Consider the following 24,034-nt stretch of genomic DNA (forward strand, 5'->3'; position numbering starts at 1 on the left):
CAGCTTTGTAAGGAATCGTCACGTGATAAACAATACCGAGATTTATTTCCGATTTAATCCAGGATTTCGTAGAAGAAGGAAATGATGATTGCATTGAAACAAAGCGCTGGGGACGGGACTGTATTTAAACGCTATACAGTGCTTAAACCAGTGTCTATGACTTCATTTAAGACGATTCGTCGAAACATTGCCACTGAATAAGCATTGGTTATATTTAAACAGTGCACACAAAAACTTGGTTAAAAATGTTCAAAACATGACAGGTTTCATTATAACTGCGCGCTTATAAGCACAAATAAACACCTGCACGACTTGAAATGTTTGACCCAGCACAATATTTTCGAAGGTGAAGGAGGAAGCGAGACAAAAATGCAATCAAGGTCGGAAGATGGCGGCATCACACGCGCGAGTGACAACAACTAAAAACAATAATTGACACAACAAATAAAAACACGACTCCAGTAGAAAGCGATCATGTAGTTCGTTAATATACAGTAGTTGGTGGGCAAGCCACATCGCATACCGCCAAGCACTGACAGCCATTGCAGAGGAAACCCAACCACGACATGGCAGCCACGTCAGCATACGTCATGAACAGGGACTGAAGCTCAGCGTGGTAAGAATCATATTGGTAACCTTATGTCCCTTATGAGCAGATGAAACACAACAAACATGAATATCTCACCGCAGTAAACTCTCTGGACCGACCATCAAAGCACTTAAATAAACAGCCGCTGTTAAGCGGCGCAAGGCGCAACATAGTTTGAGACTCGATTCGATCTTATCCAAAAGGCGCGTTTACTCGTCAGACAAGGTCCAAGATAAACAACTGTTTGAGCCTTTGAAGACATCCGCAAAGTATCCTTCATGATATGGTGATACTATGAAGGATTATTTTCACAAACAACGCTTGCTCCAACTTCAACTTGACAGTTCTGGCAAATGTGTAACCTACGTCACACGAGCTATGTCGTTTTAGGAATGTTAGGACAGTTGTGTTGCTGAGCAACGAATGTCGTACCAAGTATGTTGCTGACGTTTTCCATTCATGGGCTGGAGAGTATTTCTGCATCCGAACCAATCCACAACAATCCCACCAACATCCACACCACGACCGTTTTGATTCATTTGCGGGAGTCTTCTTGTGTCCGCACTTTTTATTTCTTCGCTCGACCTGTAACCACCCTGCTATGTTTCCGAGATCCTCAATTCAAATATGAACGTCTCAACCATTCAATCGCCATTCAGCGGCGCAAGTTGCAACATAGTTAGAGACACGATTCGATATTTTCCGAAATGTGCGTTTACTCGTCAGACAAAGTCCAAGATAAACAACTGTTTGAGCCTTGGAAGACATCCGCAAAGTATCCTTCATGATATGAAGGAATATCTTCACAAACAACGCCTACTCCAACTTCAACTTGACAGTTCTGGCGAATGTGTAACCTATATACGTCACACGAGCTATGTTGTTTTATGAATGTTTGTGGCAGCTGTGTTGCTGAGCAACCAATGTTGTACCAAGTATGTTGCAGATGTTTTCCATTCATGGGCTGGCGAGTGTTTCTGCATCTACACCACGACCGCTTCGACTCATTTGCGAGAGTCTTTTTGTGTCCGCACTTTTTATTTCTTCGCTCGCCCTGTAACCACCCTGCTATGTTTCCGAGTTCCTCAATTCAAATATGAATGTTACAAGTTACAACCATAATAACAATCCAACAACTATGACATGTAACTGTGAGCATGAAAGAATGAATAATGTTTCGCTGAACACGAGCAAAATCTCTTTCATCGCCATCCACACGTCGTCAAACAAATTGTGAATCGTCATAAAACGCGCAATCATCGCTGGCCCGGTGGAAAAGCGGCGGCAATATGACGCGATAACTCCGGGAACTTTGTACAAGTTCTCATTTTATTTGAAAGTTTTATCAACATCGCACAGACGCTTATATCGTTCTTCATTATGACGCAACAATATCTTCACACACATTATTCCGTAGTCTCTCCTGATTGGTAGCCGCCTACTTGTGTGGTGACGTCATCGTGGACTGATTAAAGACAGCCTGTTCCGTGTTCGAGAATAAAAAGAGTCCAATTATGACGTATAAGGAGCTTTTATGAAGTGGTGTTTGTTGCCATGACGATTATGACGTACACGGCGGCTGACGTAGCATGGGCGGGCAAAGTGACGAGGAGTCTGATGCAGTTGAATCTTTGTTGAGAGGAGGAGCAGCAGTAGCTTCCCCTGGTCATTGTTGGTGGATCATTTTTCAATTAAGTAACTTGATCAGGAAGTTGTGCAACAACCATGATCTAGATTGTAGAAGAATATATAAAAACACCCGTAATTATTATAATAAATTTTATCTTGGAGCTTTGAGATCTTGTTTTAATTTCATTTTTCTCATTATATTTCTCACTTTTTATACAACCTGATCATGCCATGGCATGTTGGTGCACATGTGATGGCCATAGATTACTTCTCTTCAAATGTTGGCCAGTCGCTAGTTTGTATTACAATGTTTATACACAAACGCAGTCTTTGCATTCTGGATGTCTCTAAACTTATCTCCTAAGCGCTTTGAAACATTTCCGAAACATTGAAACAGCAGCAAACGTGGGTGGATATATTTTTGCACGTGGCCTAGTCTTAGCCCATTTGCGTCACTTTTAACAATTGCAAAGTTCAAAACTAATTTAATTTGAGTAAAACCAAGCGGTAAAGAAATTTGTAGCATTCATACAAACAATGTACTGTAATTTGCAAACTGACAATTTTACTCGAAATTTTGACGTCAAATTACCGCCGCAGGGTGGCGCTAACGAGCAGTACTGGACAGTCGAAATAAATTTCACGTTTTAGGAAGCTGACAAACACATTTAAAAATGTAAATATGGGAAAAATTGTTTAGTACTGAACCACCGCATTTACCGCATGAATGTTAATCAACCGAAAACAGCAGCAATAATCGTTAGTTTGATTTTGAGCGAATATGAGGCGCGATTTTACCTTCAGGTCGTTGTGATCAAGCACCTTCGGTTTTGTTAGTTGAAAATATATTTGCAATTTTCATTTCAGCATCGATCGAGAAAACAGTTAAAATTGTCACCTTCAAATAGTTAAACGATTGTTGAATTATGATGACATACTCTGATTGTTTTATCACAAAGTGATTGCAACAAATGTCGCAATGTCAACACAATAACGATCACCACCGACCAATCAGTACAAAGAAACCAGAACAATAACTCGGCCAAGAAGTGAGGGCAGTATCGTGAGAGAGGGCAGTTAAGGGCAGTTAAAAGCTGCAACTCACACCACAAGTGTGGTACCAGGTGTGGTGCCAGGTCGTTGAAAGCCTGAGGCTAACAACAACAATGCAAGGATTAAAGATTCATATTTTATATCATTGTAGCGGTTGATTGCGATGTCTATGTACAGTCACAGGATGCGCAAACTGTAGTCGATCAAAGGCCAGATGAAATTAAATCTGATATAGTCAAATATTTATTCACGTATATCTCTGCCAGTATCCAGCAAATGTATCTCGCTGTTGGCAACATCTCTTCAACTATGACACGCGCGCAAGTTGGCATCCACTGCATAGATCTCCACAAGTTGTGAGCAGGCGGACGATAAGGTCGTTGTAGCATTTCACTCAACTTCGGATGACCCACGTCACATTGTTACTGACGTCGTCTTCGACATATGTTAAATACGATGACGTCATCGATTCCCATATCTAAAAGACAAGATAAGAGGTTTAATAAAAGCGGAAGTAGAAAGACCATGCAAAGGAAAGTTTGACGAGCTAGGGGCGGTGGAACTCACATCAATGTAGAATAAAAGTTACCCAACTTTACTGTTCAGGGTTCGCTCGGGTTCGATACCCCACTACTCCCACATCTCCATATATTATTGCAAAATGATCGGGTTCGGCGAATACAGCAAAAATATGAAAATCTGATAAATATATTCCCTGACAAACGCGCTCGTACAAGCTCGAGTTTGAAGGTGAGAGAAATGAATCAGTCACCAGCTTATGCGGCAGATCACAGCCAGCTCTGATAGTTTAGTTTCAACTGTCTATGACATGTTACCTGGTTGCAGGCTTACACAATTCGGTCACTGTTATGTGTTGAGACGTTGGTTTATGAGAAAATCTGCTGTTTCACATAAATTTCTTGAGGGTTTCTGTAAAGTTTTTAGCCTGACAATTGTTCGGCTTCCTAGTTTATTAAACAAAAAACAAATAAAAATGTTGTGATAATCGGAACTTACACGATGGCTAACGCGGTAATGAGCGTTGAAACGATGAGAAATCGTCATCATTGCAAAAACTTTCCTCAGTGCGACGATAAACATCATCACAGCGTAGTTGAAAGCGAGTATAACGTACACTTGGTTGCCTTTAAGCGTTCAAATACTTACACGCTTACATGTTATGTGACAATTAATTTATGATGCACCTGATCAGTTGATCACGATTCTGCCAGATCACATGAGCTATTTCGCTTATGACGTAACAGGCAATAAACAAAATGGCCGATAAAGAAATATTTGTTAAAGATTGACGATAAAATGTTTAATTAAACCCAGTTTTGAATCGAATTTTTGTAAAAAAAAAAAAAAAATCAGCGCCTGTGGACCTTTGTATCAGGACATGAAAAGCAAAACAACAGAAAGGCAAGAAAATATCAGCCCACAGGTTATAGCCTATAGCTGTATAGCCTATATAGGTCGGTAACTGCAAATCCACTTACTAGTTCCCTGATCAAGTCGGTGGTAATTCGACTCAATATCGGCGTCGGTCGCAATATGTGAACTATAGCAACGGCTTAAATGCACCGGTTCCACAAGTCAACACCTTCTCGTTCCGCTTGAAGTGAGCAAGTGCATATGCGCTGACGCATCGACATCGTATTTAGCCGTCAAATGACTAACGTATTAGGAGCGTTCATGCAGCGCTCGGCCAAATGGGCCACTAACAGCTCATTAAGGTCGACCCAAGCAGGTCTTGTAAACATCACAGCGAAACGTGTTTTGGCTTCGACGAACTTATTACGGAAATTATCGCTCAACACAGCGAGTAGTTTAAAACATTCTGCAACTGTTTCGGCGCCAACATCGCTTGTTTTGACCGACCTTCAGATATTAGGAGTCGCCGATAATAACTCGTCGTGAGATTCAGCGACTGTAGAAATTTTACCGAGCTTCTGTTGTTGAAACTCGTCAGGAAACATCTCGCTCAAGACACTGCGTAGGAGACACGACGTTTATTGGCCGTTTTGGAAGTGATGCCCACTTTGGATGAACTTGGAACAAGCTCCAATAGTCTTTCAGTTCGCCAAGATCGCAACTTCAAACGTGAGCAACGACTCTATCGGATTATGACGTCACAACTGCAATGCACGCGCCGTTTTCCGTTTTTTGAAATAAACGTTAATCAACATTTCGTGGAAATATGTAGGATAGCTTAGGCCTTAAAGGCAACCAGGTGCTGTTTATGATAGTCCGTTCAGAGAAGACAAAGCAAGAACCCTGCAGCCTAATCCACTTTTAAAACAGAGATCTACGCGAGTGCGTCGATAATTTTATCAACGAACTTAAATTTACAAATAAACAGCGCTCAAGTGGATCTAAAATAACACGGGGCGCTTGTATCGGTGGCGATTTAGTACAAGAACAAAAATCCAATCTTTCATAACACACTGACTTAGGCTAAATTGGACTGCACGCCACAATTTAATAAAGATTTAAGCTTCTGATGAGGGCAAAGTTGGAATACGTTGAGCAGAGGAAAGCGGCAGAGATTATTGTGACGTAAGAAAGGGGCATTGTGTTCTCACTTTCTGAATAATAGTTAAATTTCAACAGGAACTCGACCTCGTTTTTAAACTGATATTTAAGAAAATGTAAATTTAGCAAATATAAAAACGCGCAAAAATACCAACACAATGCACAATGGCGGCCATTGCATACATTTTAACGACATCGCCACCCAACACCGCGAAATCAACTCTATAGCAGTCATGGCGATAACGAACGCAGCACGGTTTGCCAAATTCAACGATTCCACAATTCAAGCCAAAGCCCAATGATTTGCCAAAGCAAGTGATAATGTATACAAACGGCTGCTATCGGCTACTCTTTGGGGAAATATCAAAATCGAAGTCACGCAGCAGGTTGTAGTTGAACAGCTTGAAACACTCGTGCTCATATAATATATTATATAATATAATATAAGCTCATATAAGCCGTAATACTGTACTCGCCGTTATGAGAAAAGGTTCATAACTACTGTTTGAACTTTGAAATTTTATGATCGACAAGTTTGAGATTATCAGGAAGCTGGCCCAGTGTTACTTCTTTTAACTCCCCACTACAGACTAAGCATAAAACTTTCGAGCCGATTCTTTTCAAAGTGGAAAAGATATTTTAAGCTTTGTTGGTTCTGTGACTAAATAATGCTACACGAGCACCGACGAACAACCGAAGATCGTTTACAAACTGCTACTTTTGACCAATTAGCATTACCATAAGCAGATTATTTAATTTTTACCAAATGACAATTCTTTTGAACAGACACGAAAAGCTCAATAACACAGAAGCCAACGACTCAGTCTTGGAGCTGAAGTGTTACAAAATGTTGTTAAATTCAAATTGTGTGAGGAGTATTTTGGTAAAAGTTCGCGTCACTTCAATAATTGACCACATCGGGTGCAAACAATTTGTTCCATTTTCAACAATTCCTTGTGAGAAATTTAACGAAGCAAGAAACGAAGTAATGACGTCTTAATTTTCTAACAAAAATAACCCCAATGTGAAAAATCTAGCATAATGAGCTTTGCGGTGACATTAACCACTTCATTAACTCCAACCGGCTACCTCGAAGGTGGTCGGCGATTGTTACGTTGACAATTGCATTGTGCCGTCATAGAGAGATATAAGCAGAGATCAATGAAGTATGATGACCGCCATTAACCCCACCGCTGTTGAAACAAGAGCCAGGATACGATAAGGAAATTATTCAGCTTGTTTGAAATACTCGCTCACCCAAGAAGCGGACGACCTTCTAGAATAGATTCTAGAAGAGGAAGGCTAGCTGTACTATTACGTCATCATAGAACTAAAATGCTCCTCCACAAGTTACAACAACTTTTATGAAGAGTTAATATCTGAAAACGAACATTCCATTAATAATATCCACTTATCAACAAGTTGTGTCAAATAGTCTTCTCCAACACAGCTTTATCGTTATACACCGGCGTACAGGAGATTATTATCGCTTGTCAACACACTGGTTCTATGGAGGGCATCGTCCTTCCGTGTTAGAGCCAATAACAGAACCACCACAGACAGTCAGCAGACTGTGGCATCTAATCGTTTTCCTGAATCATTCAACGAAGTCGAGATTATCAAACAATTTTGCGGCGTTTGAGCGCTTTATCTTCGGCCAAAATTAAACTCTGGCGTTGATGTAAACAGCTGCTCTTTAAGCGCGCCATTTTGCCTTAAAACAACAAAGACTAATTGGCCAGAACGGAATTTTGAAAGACGGAAATGGTCCCAAGTTACCGAAATATCCGGCTCAAACCGGTTTTACCAGGATTTTCAAGCTTCAGGAGCTGGTGTTGAAAGTATGTCTAGCACTTCACTCAAGAAAAAGATACAAGTCAACTTGAGCAAATAACGACCGTCTCCATTTGGGTAAGCCGACAATGTATGTGATAACTTGATAAGTCAATGACAAAGCGATTGTCTTTCAAGACAAAATGATGTTCTTTAGTGCAACACAATTGATTAAAGTTTTGATTGATTCTGCGCTAGATCAGGTAATTCCGGTGAAACAAGCGAAATGTGGATTTCCAGCAATTTTTCGAATCTTATTAAATTCATATTTAGGAGGACGTTGGAATTGTATTTAAACACATGATGCAAAATGCCTGTGTGTTTCAAAAGGCAAAATGCGACTTAGAAACAGTCTCAATAACCCCGCATATATATCCTCAATATACGCTCAAATGTGACGTTTACAAACCAAACACCAAAATTTTGTTATAGCAGTCACTAAAAAGGGGAATTCTTACAAGCCCAGCCCATATATGGAAAATCCATTTCGATATGATTTAATTTAGAAGAAAGAAATTTCAACAAAGGGCCGCATACACCAAATCCTCCCCAAATGAACTTAAACTCAAGTTCACAGCATGGAGGGCCTTTTATGACGTCACAGTTACTTGAAGCTGGTATGTTTTCATGAAGTGCGGGGAATAAAGAGGTATAGGAAGGGCAAATATTCAATAGCAACATCGCGGCTGCTATTATGACGTTTTAGTATGAAGAATTTTCCACGTACAACCGCTTTATTGCGACACAAGCACTTTATTATTTTTCAAAAACAAAACAACAAAATGAACAAAACATGTGTAGTTTGGTGAACTTGAAACAATAATTAAGATGTCAACGCTGTGAAAATGTCCAAATCACGTCCGAATTAGGACGATTGGTTCAACAATTTCAAAACTAAGGGTTGGCGCCAAAAGCAAAATGCCATCACAGAAGCCAAAGGCGGATCAGCCTGTTCTGACCGGAAGAAAACAAAAGTTTTTTTTTTATTTCCCAAAAGCACTTCCGGCGGCAGTTGTCCTAACAATAATGGTTTGTTACGTCCGACGAATACGCGCAACGCTTTTCAGGATTATGAACGCTGCGAGCGCTACCAATTATAACAAATGTGTTTCCATTCAAAGTAATAGTAACAACCGCTTTATAATACAATAAGCTTTAACGTAGAACGTAAATAACGCACAGTGTGTATGAAGCATGATATATGGAAAAAGAATTATGGCGCAAGAACACGGTTTTGGAGCAAAACCTTTACATGATTAAAATTTGGCGTCAGTTACTCGTGTTTAAACTAACCGCTGTTGAACGAACAAATCTATTTCATGGAGAAAAGCTGCTGTAAAAGGCGAATGCACCGATCGAAAATTGTTAGATCCAGTTTGGAGAAAAGTGAATACGAAAAGAAAACCAGCAAAAAAGTTTCTGGTTTTAAAAGCATCAAAGATCTGTCTCTTGAATAAACACAGACAAATCAATAGCTGGGTGTTCTTATGCAAAGATTTGGTATGAGGAAGATCAACAGACCAGTCGAATTGCTTGTAGCTTACGACGTTAATCAAATCAAAGAATGCGTTTAAGCCAAAAATTAGCATCCTGGCTTAACGTGCTTTTCATAAGCAAACTCCCGCCTAGCATTTAATGCTCAGCTTAGTTTGCTTGAGGTCAGTGACCTCGAATAACCCGACAAGCAAGAGCGATGAAATTTGATTAAGTTGTAAATTAAACGCAATTTTGACGTCATAGACCTCCATTGTTGCCAATTAATTTACTGGAAAGCGGCGTTTGTTTGAAAATAGAAAAACGCATAATAAGCAGGAACATAAGAAAATATTTTGTTGCTGAAACTAAAATAACATTGTTGCTTCTTGTTATGAATAACATTGATTCCAAATTAACTATCGTTGTTGTTTGACGACATGTGAGCATAACATACGCCATGTACCATACCAGGCATACCACGCTAACACACAGCATGCGTGTGCAGCAAAATTTATGCGGGAATAACGTAAACAAGTTGCTCGTTATTATCGAAGCGATCTTATAACACAGCAACATTAAAACAATGTGATTGTCACTATTTTGAGGCAAAACTGCTTCTAATAAATTTCTTCTCACCTGACTCACCAATTTAAATCGTGTTGGAAGTTGACTTGGTCGCCATTTTGTTTCGCGTCTTCACTTTTTTGTCGGTTTTCATAACTTCTTGTTGTTACGTCACAAGCACGGCACGTCACAATGAAGAAAGCTGGGCATCTGTGACAAAAAGATCATGATTTGAGAAAGTGTACTTCATATTGGAAATATTAAATCTAACCGGTGATTATCAACACCAAGAAAAGAACAACAGTTAGTTTCGATAAAACTACAACAGAAATTGTAGAAAAACATTTCTTGCCAAAAGCCAAAAGTAAATAAGTTCAATATAAGACATAAAATAAGTTCTCACGATCAACAACAAGTGCAACTGACCGATATTTCCTCACGTAGTCAGATGTGGATGAAACAATGACATGAATCATGCGCATGAATCATTAAAAGTTAACTTACATCGAAAATCAAGGAACACAATGTATACAAACAAACATAAAATCTAAAACAGCAACTGCATTAACAGCAAAACTTCGCTTTATGACGATTCACAATTTTAACAAAGTTCTAAGTCAGGTGCAAAGATAAGAAAAATCTGTGGTGGTTTGAAATAATTTTTCCTTAGTTTTTTGCTTTAACAAGAATGCTGCGCTGCTGCTGACGACACAAAAACAAACGCTTTCACCTGAAAGTCAGCAACAATAATAAGGAAATCAAGTATGTACGTGTCATAAATTTATGGAAGTGTTTTTCAAATGTAATTAAAATATATATTTGCACTATTGCAGTATTTCAATGGTACGAGCTTAACTTGTAAGGGTATTTTCGTCCCCACCCCCAACGTTTATGACGGTGATCGCGATTCTTTTTTCTTGCTTTGTGTTATTTTATCCCCATTGTCATATACATTTGGAATAAACATTTGGATACAACGTCATACCTGGTTGACAGCGAACATTAACGTCTAACTTTATATAAGCACACGGCAATGTTCTGCGCATGGTTAAAAGCTGCTGCTGGATTGAGATGATTTCGTTAAAATAATTTTACGTAAATTACCAAGTTGATGCTGCCATTGGTAGTTGGTACATTACCACGACTGCGCATTAAGACTTACTGTTGTAGCTTTACTGCGAGCAACCTGCAAATATGACGCAATATTTCACACGGAAAATAATCCACGCTACAACTTAGAACCGATAGTGGTTAAGTACAAGGCAGAGAAAATCACTAACAAGGAAATTAGCAAACTGAATTGAAAACACCAGTCTCATGGTGACCGGTCTAAAGCAATAAATACAAGACCACCCACCATCGTTAGCGAGCATGTATCAAGTTACTTCTAAGTAAGCAGCCTAGCTCACGCCCTGATACTGGGCAAACATAGAAACCCTTGGAATGTATTTGAACCGACAATTCCTCACGTGACAGTTGTCGGTGGCGAGGATTTTATTGAAGGCGCAGCTAATGCTACTCTTACAAGACAGGAACTTTACTGGACTGCAGACGGCTGTGTTATGACGTCATAATACGTGACAATTACAAAAATCGTCGTTTACGTAAGAAAAATTTTGCATCAAGAGAATAGTTCCAACAAATGCATTCATTATCCTCGATGCCTCGATTTCAGCAAATTGCACCAAGTGACGTATGTCACCATATTGCAAGCATTGGTTAAAAATTACAAAAGAACCAACCTGCTTATTATGTAACAATGTACACATGCTGTTGTACGCATGTCAGTGACGTTGCTTAGAGAAACAAAACAAGGTTTTTCGACTTTTTAAATGTTTAGTAATTCCCTGATATAGCATAATTTGCAGCTAAAACATCACATATAACGCAGTTCATATCTTCCAATGAAACACAACAACGCTCCACCCATATTACATTGACGTGAAAGCGCCCAAGCTAGAACGCAAATAGGAAGACTCCATACGAATGTTACTGTGCAACCAGAAACACACATGAGAGGAAATTTTATTCCATTCAGCCATTGATGCGTCAAAACATAAAACCGTGTCCTACAACTACTGTTTTCAGATTCGTGGGAATCGTGTTAGCAACTTTAAGAACATTTTGATCGAAATATATTAACGATGCCACGAAGAAAACACCGACACGTCAAACACACCGATCAAAATCCGATCACAAACCCTCAATCTATATGATTGACGTCATGTAGGTTAAGTTACTTCAATAAACACTTTCAAACTTTTTCCAACAAACACAAAACCTTCCTTATCAGGGACTTTTTGCCTTTACAGCAGATTTATATTTTTAAGCCAAAAATAAAGTGCAACTTAAGGCCAACAACATTCTATCTAAAACCACAATTGCACGATCAGCAGACCCCAGTAACAGTAACACAACACACAATATCATTAGGACAGAATCAAACCCATTTTATGAATGAATGGATTGGAATGTGCGTTCTATGGAGACTTTCCACCAGCAATCTTCTGACGTATACCAAAGCGAGCATTCATCCGTAACATCGGTGGTTTATGACGTGTAATACAAATAAAAAGAGAAAGGAAGCGATGGTGAGCAAGACGCTGAAGGCGATTGTGCCAACAGTTGTCGAACACATCGAACGAAAAGCGATAAATACGTCGCCGATTATTCTGTAACAAGTCAACAGCCAAATGCGAGGTCCTATGATCAATGGACGATTATCCAGCACATTGTTCAGTCATTTGCACAACAGAGCACAGTAAACAATAATTATTGTTAAACAACCGCATCGCATTCCAGCATTTATGACAAAATTAATTACCCTGATGATATTATCCGCAATAAACTGCATTCGCTTGCAATAATACTACATTGTCACGAAATAAGGTCGTTAATAAAACATGTTAAAACACTTCCGTTAAAGCTTAAATCTATTAAAGGTTATGAATTCAATTAAGAGTGAGGCGGCGACTCTAACTCTGCGACTTTCTAACGATTAAACCTGCTACGTCATAATCTAACAAATGATCTTAAACTGTGTTTATGCCAAAAACATGAAGACCAGCTTTCTACCCGTCCGTTCGACCCACGAGCAACTAATAATAAAAATCTCGGGCAAAAAGTCGTAAAAAATGGAGATATATCTTGGGAGAGGTTTTTAAAGCAGACTTACCAAGTTGTTAGATGGCGGCTGCTTCGTTTAACGTTAAACAATCCTTGATTAGATAAGGCATACACAAGCATGCTGTTCTTATATTGGAGGCCTTTTCACTCATTGGCTTGTAATTCCTTGCAGCAATTTTCAGCTGTCCTTGTAATCCCATCGCTATCTCGACAGCAGTTTCATTAATTTTCTCTCCAACGTTAATAAAGTAGTTACGGCTTATCTGCCTGTCAATTACAGCCTAAACAAGCGACCACAAACTCTATAAAGACTGGAGATCGTTGTTACTTCTACAAACGCCATCTTTTCACGCTTGGTTGCTTCGCCCGATACGCTCCCACTTTTACTTCTCCTCTTTTTCTCTTTTTTATAATTCCCATCCTTGTTTCTTTATTATACCACAGGCGTTTGTTTGGTCACAAGAGATCCGGAGTTTACACTATGTGACCCGTAAACGTCACGTGGTATACTGCTTTTAAGCGCATTCTTTCTGACGTCACATTACTCTCAAAAGAGCGTTGTACATTGGCCAAAGCGACTTGCTACACCGGACAAGTCAAACTAAAGGTTTGGAAGGAGTTCGCTTCTACTTTATTCTCAACACAAGCTGAAGCCAACAGTTCTTTCATATTACAAACGTCACAATGTTGTTTATGACGTATTGCCGATAACAATAATTTAATTTACAGTTGTCAAAAATCATTTAAGGAGAATTTGCTCGAAAAACTTTGCAAATGCAAACATTTTCAGACGACTAAGCTAAACGCGATATCATGGTCTGCACGTTGACAGAACATTACCGCGGTCATTGGGCATATTTGACAATGGGTCGATACTGATGACGACCATGTGCAGAGAACCGCCAAAGACGCCTCTACTCAGAATTTGCTGTCTCGGCCGATCGATTCAGAAATTCGTTTTATCAGAATGTATCATAATTTCGTAACAATTAGTGGTGAATTGAAACAAATCTCATTTTCACGAGATGAACATTTCAAAGTTAACTTGTGACTTTCCCTATTTGCTGAGACATCAACATTTTTTTACAGCGGTGCTCAAACAAAGTCGAAAGATTTTCTCATCTCGCCTCAATGTTTGTTTAAGATTAGAATTTCCTGCTGTGGAGTGTAGTAAGCGGCGGATCAGGGTTAAATATCTTTTTTGAGTATTTAGCGGGATTATTACGCTTTGATCCATTAAATTATTGATCTCTTGGTTGAGTGGTCATGGTGTATCCACCAAGAGTTGAAAAAAATATGAAAAAAACAATTATTATCTTTGAAAAGATGATTAGTGTCTTTTTTTGTCAAGATAAGAATTTTGAATCGATTTCTTTAACTTTACCGTTAGCTTCAACTACGCGGAAAGTAAATTCACTTTAAGAAGAATTGCATTAACTTTAATATAACTTTGACAAAGAGTTCTGCATTCATAGAAACCAGCAGTTAAAATTCACTTTAATCTCAAGGCAGAAATAATTTATTTAAAACCAGCAACAAACTAAATCGAACAAACTTAGGCCAAATTCGAAAAGACCTAATGAGTTATTTTGTCATTTACCGACATTTTTGCTTAAACCGTCATTTATTACGTATAAGACATTTCGACGTCAAACTGTTAAATAAGATTAAATTCAAGTGTTACTCGTTGTTGCCATGGTAACTCGTTCACAATCACGTCCGTTCGTTGTTAATGACAACAGCCAGGCCAAAAACATGACGCAAGCGCATTGTGACGTATTTTAATAACTATTGGTTACCAGAGGCTTTGTTTTGCTTAAAAGACGCAAATTCTCATCGACGAGTTTTACTCCATAAAATTGAAGACAACGCTGAAATCGTCGACGTTTTTGCAGCAAACTAACTCAAGACTATTTCTTCGAGGGCGTCGCTTCTAAACGCGATTACAGCTGAACACTTTCAACAATAGCGTTTATGAATGAGAAGTGATTGAAAATGGCGACGTGGGATTCGCTGCTTGCGAGGGAACCCCACTTCGCTGGCTAAAATGCAAATAAATAAATTCCACAAATCGATGCCAACCAACAATCGCCATTATTATTGTTTAAGTCCAAGGCTACGTCTTGTTGTATTTATTACATTGCTGTGTGGCGCCGTAAGCGGTTTTGAAATCGTGTTTTCGTGTGAAATTTTCGCTTAAATTTGTTCTGATATTTAAAAGCAATCACAAGTATTTTACGCCGTCTGAAATATCTTGTTTTTATCTTATTTACAAAAAAAAACAATATCCACGACTGGTGCATTTTAGCAACATGATATGATATTTATGCTAGCGGTGAGTTATCACTCACGTCTTTGGGTTAAAAACTTCAACTTTCCACGCGTGTGACCAAACCAACTTTTACGAGGCAAAGTACCAAAGAAAAACGCACAAGTCAATAAAAATAAAAATAAACAAGATGTTACAAGTGAAGACGAAGAACCCACGATCATCAGAGCTTCCTTGCTTGGAGACATAAACCTGGTTACTGAATTTAATGGCTGCTGCGAATCCACCGCGGATATTTGCGTTCGATAAAACCTGAACCTGTAGAAGGCAACAAGATAAACCACATTGTGAAGATGACGGTTTGGATTTTGGCGGATCGAGCAGAATTTTACATAGTAAGTGTCATCGTTTGTTGCGTAATTACATTATACAATGACGTCATAATAAAGGGATGGTCGTGACTTTGTTGCTCAATAAATAGCAACTTGTTGTTTAATTAAACCTATAATTACGTAATAGATGGGTGTCGTTAAGAATGATACTGTGTACGCCTTCAAGGCAAAATAATCTTGTAATTATTGTACATTTAAACTAGATAACAGTAATTGAATAGTTTAATATTGAAGCTCACATTATTTTAGGTGTGATTCATTAATTATTGCTGATAGATTGATCACGTGAGGATAATTTTTTTCAGCTTGCTGCGTTCCTGTTAAACTGTTATAAACATTCTGAAGTTCTAAATTATCTTTGCAGCATTGATAAATTACAAAACATTTAGACGCTTAACAACAACATTACAGCGCAAAATCGACAAATGACGTAAAAAGCGACTTTTCACAAAAAACTTGAGAAAGCGAGTGTTTTAATCGAGAAACTAGCGCAGTTGGGGCTGAAAATCATGTTTTACAACAAGTTGGTAAAAATTCTCATATTTACTTATTGTTTCAACCTCACAACGTTAACTTTAAGGATAAGTCTATTACAAACAGAAATATCTTTGTGTGATTTCCACTCGTGTTTAATTTCGACTCAAAGTAATCTAACTGTGTGTTGCTGATAACTTGAAGAGAATTAATTAAGTTAAAAAGCTAATTTTCAAAGCAAACAATCTACCAAGGATTTGAAATGGTCAACATTCTGTGATTAACTTGTTAAAATTATCTGTCTAAAGCAGGTTGTACCGCACAAACAGCAATATCCTTTCAATTGTCTCCTTTGAACAATAGCCCAGGAATTTAAATTGCGATGCATGATATGACTCTTTACTTACAAGAGTGCGGTGGTATTGTGATATTGTCAAAGAGTTTGAAAATTTTCTGCAACTAATTTCTCTTACGAGTTCTTGGGCCCGCTTTAAGTGCCGTTCACAACCGCCTACAGGAAGAGAAACGCAAAAAAATAAGCGAAAATGGCGTCATAAAACGTCATAATCACCTTCTGTTGCCGCCTCTCTCGCCATTTCAGCTGAGAGCGCTATGTAGCGAAGTGAGTCGCGTATTCTGTTTATGACGTTAGTGTTACAACCAAGCTCATACCTGCAGTTGTGTTAGCAGTTGGATTTATGCGTTTTTAGTTTCTTATGACAAGGAAGGTGAGATGTTGGAAAGAATCCACCAGACCTCAATTCTTCAAGCATAGATGATTTAAGTCACCAGTTTCCATAGATCTACCCAACAACTAGTTGGTCGCTTGTATCGCAGTAGCATTTCAAGCCTGGCTACTTTCACGTTTTTCGCTTCGTCAGTCCTTTTTATCACGTCTGGTGCTCGGATTGAGTTCGCTCGTTAAAATGGCGACCAAGTGTTAAGTTAAAAAGTTGTCTACACTCTACAGGATTGCGCGTGTGACGTGTTGATGTTATGGGTTTGAATGAAGTTTTAGAAACAGATTGTTTTTATGACCCAACTTTGCAACGGAATATACGTCATAATTAATTTCTCAAACTTTACCAAGGCAAAGCAATGGGTGAGTGCAATGTATAATTAGGCTACGATAGCTTCTACAAATGACCTTCACATTGGCAGGCTGTGCTCAATGAACCGTGACACAATTGCATTAAATCGTCGACAGAGGAAATGTGTGTTGAAGCGAACGTTGAATGTTCCGTGTGTGAGGTGTGTGACGTATGTAACCTCGATGCTTATGTCACAAGTAATTCAATGTTTTCTTCCATGAACAACCTGTAAGGAGATTTACGTGTCTTGGTAGGGGGAATGCTTTGGATTTTTATGCGCGGTCGTATCCGCTTTGGACAGAAGTTGGCTAAAGTCATATTTTGAAATTCTTGCGTTATTCTTCACGCTGTTTATAGCCATGCGCTAGCTGTGTAACAGGTTAAGCAGAGTTGGAGCCTTCTACTGTATATTTGGCCGCAATACGTTCGTGGTTATGGTTGGTTAGTTGCTACTTTTTTACACTGATTGTGCTTTAACTTGGTCAATACTTGCTTTAATTAATAATTAATCACAGCAGGTTTTTACGTCTTGTCACAAACGATTCATCGAACAACGACCAAGTGCATTGTATTGATATATGATGTCGATGGGATGCGATTCGTCCATTTTTAGTTGATCCAGAATAAACCTTCTTCATGTTAAGGAGTCGACAAAGGCGGAGTTTTCACATTTTGTTCATGAATCTTCTGTTTTTTGAAAATGTTTCAACTCGACGATTGATCTTAGGTAGTGATAAAGAAATAATATCTCGCTAATTGCTTGACGAAGTAAAATAGAACAAACAAAGGGTTGCTGGGTTGTTAGTTTAACGCACGTCTGGTCGCTTATTAACGCTTAAGGGTCGCTTTATATTATGACGTAGTTATCTTGTGAGCTGTTACTTTTGTTAAACGAACAACAAGATTGTATTAATCAAACAGCTGACAATGAAGAAAACTTAGTTTGCGTGATGAAGATGAAAATATTTGTCTAATCAAAGAATTTATTCTATGGCGGTTAATGTTGTCACTTTGTCATCATATCGCTCTAACAAGGGAAAAATATTCACCAAGATAAAAACATGGTTTTACCGAATTTCTCCGTCCTATGTACTCGGCGATGATTAGGTTGTTAGATTTTGTGATTAATGGGGTTCGTACTCACATTTTCTTTTTAATGTTTGAGATTTTCACCGAGCGACAAAAAGTCAATTTTCTCCACGAACATGCAACCAGACTATTTGTGGAACTTTATGGAAGTTTCACCTCTTCGCTTTAATAACCGCGTTCTTTCGCTGGTTTTCCTCCGCTTTAACAATCGACTTTCCCTTTTCCTTTCTCGCCCTTTAGACCCTGAATAATTTATGTGGTTTATTTTAAGAGTCCGCCATTACTTCGATTTGCTTCCAAAACCGGGTCGTCCATTTTCATTCAACCGCCTTTTGAACTGATGTCATTTGCAAACACTATGAATAAAGCAGATAAGATGTCGTAAAACGAACTTATCATGTATTAATTGTTTCTAAACGAAGGTCTTACTAACATCTGGATCATGATGACTCTTCCAGGAATTTCTGATATTACAATTTATAGCGATCACAAATGCTTCGTTTTTGTCAACTTTGACATTTCGCTTTTAATTTGTTACAAATTTTTAGTAAATTCAACTATTTACGTTGTGTAACGGAAATCAACTTGCCAATGTCTCCGTTGCATACAACAAGTTGCACGAAATGTGTGCGATGTAGCCAAAACTGGTTGAAAGTGGACTGACCAAATCAACGGTTGTGTGAAGTTCGCGGTACAAGCATACTGAGCAACATGACGTCATCTTCACAACCAGTTCGCTTTTAAACCGGACTTAATGAAATTTTACATTCATGTTCAATTTAATGAATTGGCGTTTCCTTTGGACTTTATCTTGTGTAACTATGTTTCATATCGTTCAAAATAACAATTATAATCGTTGAAATACTTTCAAGAAGCGAAGATAATCTGCTTTTTATTAAATTTTCACTTCATTTAAAGTGCATCACTGCTTCATATGCTTGCCAATAGAATTAACCAATACGCAAATAGAAAATTATGATGTCACAAGCGGACATAGCAACCATCTATCAAATGACCTTTGCCCCCGTGCTTGGTGTTTGTGCCAAGTCGTCTTGTTCGAGCGCAAGTTTAACCGCGCTTCATTCTAATCGACACATTGTTTCGTAATAATAGATATGGTCGTGACTAGAAACCATGGCGGAAACGAGAGTCTGGGGATGACGGTCAAGCATCGCAGCGAACCATCCTCGGCTTAATTACGGGTTTTCCGTCTCAAAAATTTATGGTTTAAGCTGAAAAATCACGCCTAGTCCATCGTTTCTTATGAACCAGAGTATTTGGTGCTTTTATAATTTCCAGTTTTTTTTGGTTGATGCAGATTTTGTATTTTGTGTATTACCCCACTGGCACTTTATATCTCTCCTTATGAGGTCATAGAATCGATCTATGACGCAACATGTGTCGCTGAGATTTGAGAAATAAATGAATAGGTCGTTGTTGGTGAATATTCTTGAAATCAAACTCGAAAAAGTCGGAATTTGCACAAAAATACTCCACTATCTATCGCAGGACCTGTGCATGATATCACGCAAACGCTCAGGAATTGAACAGCTTGTCAGCAGTTGACATAAACACAAGGCGGGGTCTTTTTCCACACTTGAGACTTGCATTATACTCAACACCCTTCTAACGAGAGCGACCGTCGTTAATTATGTTCTCAGTGGACAAACTTTATGATGTTGAAGTGATTTAAAGCGCTGGTTGCAACAAGCTTGTCACTGACGACGAACGGCGACCGCTTTAGCTGTTGGAGTAACAAATGTTGCGCGTGGTTGGAATGTTTCAAAGCAAAATATGATTGTCAGTGATTTGAATGACGCAGCAAACTTTGTAATTCATTGCCTTGTATTTTCGAAACGTTTTCACAAAAGCATTGAATCGTTTGCAGTGTTTTTTGTTATTTAATTGTTTTTTGGTATTTAAGTGTGTTTTCTTGACAAGATGAAAAGCGCATTATATTAATTACTTGTAACTAACGAAAGTAATGATCTTCGCACTCGAAATGTCCACAAACTTTGCTTTTCAAAACAAGGAATCGGAAATAAATTGATGTGTTGTGTCGTAGAATAAGTCAGTGTTCAAACCTCACCGTGCATCTGTTAAGATGTTGTTTGTGGAATTGTCTTGCCGGCATTACTAGGCCGCAATTCGAGTCTTGTATGTCACTTTGCTGGGAACGGGAGTGGTAAATCGCTATTATTACGTCATAATATTTAACAAAAGGAGATATAGCGTGAAGTGGGGTTAAACCCACACAAGGGTCATCTTGCTACTTAACATAGGATTGAGTGCGCGGCTTAAACCCTTTCACCTGGCCACGAAAAAAACAGGATTTAGAAATGAGCAGCGGCTGCGATGACTAGAAATGCTTTAACTTTAATCTGGTCGGAACTTTTTCCACGTTCTGTAAAATACTTTTATTTTCGCCAAGTGTCGATACGAACGCAGGACATGACGACACTTATACGTCCAAGAATGACGTATTGCGTTGCAGGAGGCAGTTTGAGCGAAGACGCGGCAAAAATCACAGATTTACGATTAGATTCGTGAATTTTGCCGATGGTCAACTTTCGCCTGAATATGCCACAAGTTTTGTGATTTCTATGAACGCTATTTTCTTTGACTTGCGGGTTCGGCAAAGTATGAGCTTTTGTTTTGCTGCTGGTGATCTCTTCACTTGAACCGGCGCATTGCTTTGGTACATTATGTGGCCAATGAGCCGTGATGTTGAGGCTTAAACACCGATCGTGTTTTGCGTAATAATGCGTTCTGTGAGGTTACAAACCTCGGTTTTCAATCCAAGTTTGCGGGTTAACTTTTAGCGGGGAGAAAAATGCTGCTGGAAAAAACACGACAGAAACTTGGCATCGATCCAACTTCGTTCAGAAAAAGCTACATCTTTAGTGACGTCATCATTCCCAAGGGCGTCGATGTGTTCATTTTCTTTCAAATTAGTTACTGCGCCATTATTACGTAATAATATAAAATAAACGCAAACGTGGTCGATATTGGGCGGGGATTGGTCGAGAGCGGAGACTTTTCCGTGTTCTCCTGGGAATAGAAAATAAACTGAAAACGAGAGATTTTCCGCTAAACTGCCCGGTCAGTTTCTTTCAGTCTTTTATAATGTCCTGACAAATTTCAGCGACAATCCTCACTCACAAACTGGCCATTTTTCATCCCAGTTTATGACGTCAACAAGTTGATTTGACAACCTTGGTTTGATTGGACTTTGAACGTGGAGAATTTATTACGTCATAATGCTTTTACAATTGCTCTTAAAAACAGTGTAATTATGTATATTGATATTTGTGATGGTGCAATGGTCGAACTCATTAGGCCGATATTTTCATTAAACTCTCATCAGCTCGTTTTGAAGTGAATATATTTGCTGCAGATTCCGCCCTTATCAAATTTGCAAACACACTGCACGCAATAGCGCTTGTGACGTCATAATACCAACTATGAGTCATAATGGGTTTGATACTGTTTTGGGTAGCTCTCCGCCTTGTCATGTGACCTTTCCAACGAACCAAACCAGTGAAAGCGCGCGATTAAATTTCCGCAAATTTCCCATTTTAAGCAGGTTGTAAATTCTAAAAAATTATTCTTTGTCTCCGCTGCGACGAAATCTAAAAGTTGGCCCAAATAAAAATATAAATATTGTTGGATCATTTGGAGAAAAACCAGGTTAGTTGTCAACACGCGAAAAGCTGTAACTTGAAGGGCAAATGCCTCCCAGACTTAAGTTAAACAACCAGTAAAAATCGGACGTTTTTACGAAACTTTTATATCTGGATCACACCTTCATTCGATTTGACAACGCATTTCGTCACTTTGTCATACTCAAACCTGTTTTCAAGATCAAATTTATATTCTCGCGTGAAACACCCAACACAGGCGAGTTTTAAGATGCGAAAATGAACTCAATTTCTCCTCTTTTTCTGCGGTTGTTACAAACTTCGCCGTAACGCTATTTATGGCTGTGGTTAGTATCGAGCAAAGTTTTTGACTGATAAAGTACTTTTCGATGATTTGGTTCTTGCGTTTGTTCCACGTATGACAGATAAAATACCAATTCTAATATAATCCCAACAACTCTCACGCCCTAATTTGTCATCACAACATTCTTATGATAAAGTTTGAGCAAAAAAATGTTGACTTATTTCAGGAGTCGATCGAAATTCTTTGAATGTTACTCTGTCGAGAGTATACGTGTAGACCAATCAAATTCCTTTCTCAACTTTGTTTGCATTGACTCCTTTATTACGTCATATTGAGCTTTAATGTTGGCTGCAAACACTGGTTCGTTAGTACATAACAACTCATTATTACGTCACAGTTAGCATTTAACGTGAAACACTTGCTGATTGAATTTAAGCTTGCATTTGACGTCAAAATCCAAACAGTTTTTGATTCGGCGCGCATTTTAGATAATCTTTATTTTGTTATGACGTCACAATTGCTGTTTTGTCTTGTATTGCAACTGGGTGTTTCCGAAGCAAAAATAGTTCATAGCAGTGCTGCGTCATAATTCATCATTGTTACGTATCGATTCATTCGATCAACTGCAAATATTGATTGTGATGTAATAAGCAAGCGTAGATGCTTATCATAATGCGTTATGTTCCGCTAAATCGCGTCGTCTGCCAATAAATTACGTCACCCTCCCACAAGCAGATGTTTTGTTGTTAATGTTCAATTTGTTTATTTAATCACTTATTGCTGCAAATGGTTTCCTACGCTGTGAATTTGCAAACAACTCAATGTTGTTGATATGTTGTTGTGTTGATGGCAACTTTACTGGTAACTTTGTTCAGTTTTGAACTGGAACTCTATGGTGGCGTTTATATAACCAACCACAGTTATTTCCCACTAAACACATATTGCTAACTTTATAGACTAGTTAGCGAGGACTTGGTTCAGCTTGTTGAGGTTCAAGGCACGGCACATGCAGCAGAAGTTTAGAGGAAATCTTTTCGATCGAACAGATTTCAATTTTCGTCAAAATGGCAAATATTTTGTTGCCGAAGTTCAGGCCGTTGTTGATCAACTTCAAGGGTTCTTCAAAGACCGCAAACTGCACTCGACGCGTGCGCCTTTTGTGTGTCGGACCAAATGACGTATCTTGTACGTGTTTGTATTGTGACGTCATTACGTTTCGGTAAACAAAGTGAAACGTTTGGTTAATGTGTTGTTGTTTGCCGTGGTTGTGTTTTAGAAAATAACATATTGCAAGGAGTTAAAATGAGGGACTACTTTTCATGTCAAACTCAATATTGGTTGAATTGTTCGTTAACTGGTCATATGTCTGGTATGGTAGAGCGCTGTAGGTGTTCTGATGAGCTTGTTGATAAGTTGACGTGTTACAAATACAAATGCCGTAGACAAAGAGAATCATCTACATTGCTGTGAATTATTTGACCTGCTTCTAAAATGGAAATCTAAACTTATATTGAAATATTTGATGAGTTGAGCCGTAAGTGTTGATGCCATTTTAATCGTCTGTCTCGTCATGGATCACATTCTTTTCAACGTAAGCATTGACCTTTTAGCAATTGTGACATCACTGTGTATATTTTATAAAGTAAACCAGTTTTGGTAAATCCAGCAGCAGTCTAAAGGAGTTTTTTACGACTTCTCACAGCGCATTCGTTCCACGTGGATTTCCTATAATCCTTCTTACGTGCCGCGCAACCATTATGTTTTGGGACTTATATTACGACAGAAAAGAGTCGCTTTCAAACCTTTTTGTGTCGTCATAATCAATAAATATTACGTTGCACAAACCATATATTGACTTAAATTTGAAAGCAATCTAGAATTACTAACGCATGCGTGGTTGAGCCGACACAGCAATTAAGTTCGTGAAACCAAACTGCTCAGTTATGCAAGCTCATGTTAACAGTTGTTA

The 24,034-nt window shown here is 38.6% G+C and overlaps 2 long non-coding RNA genes across 3 annotated transcripts in view; one reads left to right on the top strand and one right to left on the bottom strand.

Annotated features, from left to right (window-relative positions):
* Positions 1–24,034, top strand: part of LOC143452881 (uncharacterized) — a 106,511-nt gene that overhangs the window by 2,581 nt on the left and 79,896 nt on the right. The window lies entirely within an intron of this gene.
* LOC143452599 (uncharacterized) lies at positions 3,497–13,169 on the bottom strand. 2 transcript variants are annotated; one of them, XR_013115068.1, is made up of 3 exons: positions 12,855–13,169; positions 9,752–9,889; positions 3,497–3,749 (listed from the first exon to the last, which is right to left on the bottom strand). It is a non-coding gene; the product is annotated as an uncharacterized LOC143452599 (long non-coding RNA). The 2 variants fall into 2 exon arrangements; XR_013115067.1 differs by having other exon boundaries at positions 9,761–9,889; positions 12,855–13,161.

The sequence above is a fragment of the Clavelina lepadiformis genome, chromosome 4, assembly GCF_947623445.1.
Source record: "Clavelina lepadiformis chromosome 4, kaClaLepa1.1, whole genome shotgun sequence".
Lineage (NCBI taxonomy): Eukaryota > Metazoa > Chordata > Ascidiacea > Aplousobranchia > Clavelinidae > Clavelina > Clavelina lepadiformis.